Raw genomic sequence first — 3,199 nt, forward strand, 5'->3', positions numbered from 1 at the left:
GTTCTGCAATGGTTGTTCGGATGGAATTCCATTCTTCTGAAGCTCAGCCGGTTTACATATTAAAGGATATATAAAACGTCAAATCAATTTTGAGTCCTGGTAGAATTAGTTATTTGTGTAGTAATCAGCTGAATAAGCTCAAAGTTACGTTATCTCCTAGGTTCTTTCTAGCTAAGATGTCCTCCCAAATAATGTTAAAATCTCTCAGAACCTTTTTGCTATAATTGTATTCTCTTAAACTTCTAAAAATAAAATGTTTTTTTTTAATAGGGAGGACGTTAAATTCCAGTAAGAACAAAGTAAATGTGTGTTCACATAATTATATTAAAACAATATATTCTAATAAATTGCAATTTTACCACTGAATTTCATTACACTGGATACTATCCTTCACATAAATCATGACTCCACCCCCTTTTTAAGACGCATTTATCTCTCCGGTAAATGTTAACACCTGGTAGTTAAAGGTTGCTGTTGAAAAGAGACAATGTAACTTTAGTGAAGAAGAAAGCAAGATATAGTATCAAACAGTTTTCTCAACATCCACTGTTCAGAGGAGACTGTGTGAATCAGGCCTTCATGGTCCAATGGCTGCAAAGGTAGGTACAAGAAGAAGAGAATTGTTTGGGCCAAAAAACACAATAATTGGCTACCACAGTATTCTGCAGTAGCCAGCAAAAATAGAAATCATATTCTGGATTTTTAGTTTACTAGATAATTCTATGTGTTCTTTTGTAGTTTTTATGTTTTCAGTATAAATCTACAATGTAGAAAAAAATTAAATAAATAAAAAACTTTGAATGAGAAGGTGTGTCCACATTTTTTGACTGGTAGTGTATCCTACAGGAAAGTCTTCCTTTCTTCAATTGTACTGTTTACTGTTATATACATTAATTTAAGGAGATAATATTATTTTCAGCCACCAGGAGGCACTTAAACACTTTTCAAAGTATTCCATGTTCCGAGTTTCGTGTGTGTGTGTGTGTGTGTGTGTGTGTGTGTGTGTGTGTGTGTGTGTGTGTGTGTGCGCGCGCGCGCGCGTGCGTCTTTGATAAACGAACCAGGGTCAGGGTTTTCTGTTAGAGACAGACTTGACAGTGTTTGTTAATAAGTTAACTGTTGTCTGCTGTCTAGTGTTTATAAAAGGATAGTCGGTGAAAGTAATCCACCTTCCCAACCGTCTCTCAGCACCACTTTACTTATTACAGAGCTGCAGTTACTTGTTTATTTTCTAGAGCTAAAGGGATTAGAGCATTATTCACTTAGTTTATCAACAGAAATGGAACATTCATCTAGTAATCAGTAACATTTAATCTACACTGAACAAAAATATAAAAGCAACACTTTTGTTTTTGCTCCCATTTTTCATGATGAACTCAAAGATCTAAAACATTTTCTATGTACACAAAATAACCATTTCTCTCAAATATTGTTCACAAATCTGAAAAAATCTGTGAGAGTGAGCACTTCTCCTTTGCCGAGATAATCCATCCCACCTCACAGGTGTGGCATATAAAGATGCTGATTAGACAACATGATTATTGCACAGGTGTGCCTTAGACTGGCCACAATAAAAGGCCACTCTGAAACGTGCAGTTTTGCTTTATTGGGGGGGTCCGAAAACCCTAGGGTTAAACCCTAACCCTAACATGTCACCCATTGAGCATGTTTGGGATGCTCTGGATCGAGGTATACGACAGCGTGTTCCAGTTCCTGCCAATATCCAGCAACTTCACACAGCCTTAGGGTCTGGGGGGGTCCAAAAACCAGTCAGTATCTGGTGTGACCACCATTTGCCTCACGCAGTGCAACACATCTCCTTCGCATAGAGTTGATCAGGTTGTTGATTGTGGCCTGTGGAATGTTGGTCCACTCCTCTTCAATGGCTGTGCGAAGTTGCTGGATATTGGCATGAACTGAAACACGCTGTCGTATACGCCGATCCAGACCATCCCAAACATGCTCAATGGGTGACATGTTAGGGTTAGGGTTAGGGTTTAACCCTAGGGTTTTCGGACTCCCCCAGACCCCCCCAATAAAGCAAAACTGAACGTTTCAGAGTGGCCTTTTATTGTGGCCAGCCTAAGGCACACCTGTGCATTAATCATGCTGTCTAATCAGCGTCTTGATATGCCACACCTGTGAGGTGGGATGAATTATCTCAGCAAAGGAGAAGTGCTCACTATCACAGATTTTTTCAGATTTGTGAACAATATTTGAGAGAAATGGTTATTGTGTGTAAATAGAAAATGTTTTAGATCTTTGAGTTCATCTCATGAAAATGGGAGCAAAAACAAAAGTGTTGCATTTATATTTTTGTTCAGTGTAGGTTTATTTTGACAATTAACTATTTAAATTAAGTAAACATTCCAAGCATTCCCTTTTCATTGGTGTGATAATAAGCCTAATATTTGTGGGTTTTGGACTACTGCACGTTAAAGCATCATCTTTGAATTTAAGAAAAAGTGTTAAGCATTAAACATTTCAAACAGATGAATGAATAATGAAATTAATCATTAGTGGCAGCCCTGTACTTCAATTGTTAAGAAATAAAAACGAAATGTGTAACGGGCACTAAAACAGTTTTGGATCCAAACGGTACATAGATTAGGATTAGTTCCACCTCATCATAAAAAATGTTACATTATTGAATTTCTAAAGATAATCCAAAAACACAACATACATTCTGCTGTGTAATAAATAAGGATACAATACATTTAGCTGATCAAATGCTATGCTTTTACAAATGTAAGACTTTGAATGCATTTTATTTTTGCACATTTACTGAATAATCCGAATGCTTCTTCCACCAGTGGCCGAATCATACAGTCGTGTTTCTGTGTTTGTAATTCAGTAATTGCTTTAGTTAGTTCTCACATGGGCATGTGGCTTATCCTCATGCATCAGAACAGAATGCCTGAGGTGCTGTGAGCGGAGGAACAGAGCCAACTAGGCAACACACTAACTGTGGCACCATATTGATCCCTTTGTTTATCTCCCTCTGTGGTTTGTAGAAGTATCCTATTACCTATCGTTTTAGTTGATATTGGGCTTTGTGGGGTTTATAGGGGCAGCTGGGGCTGGGGCCGAGCTGGGTCCAGCCTTGTTGTAAAGACATTATTACATTTTTAGTGTGTGTGTGTGGGAGAAACAATATCAGTGTCCACACTCTATGAAATCAGGACACACATCCATCCTG

This window comes from Notothenia rossii, assembly GCF_949606895.1.
Source record: "Notothenia rossii genome assembly, chromosome: 5".
Lineage (NCBI taxonomy): Eukaryota > Metazoa > Chordata > Actinopteri > Perciformes > Nototheniidae > Notothenia > Notothenia rossii.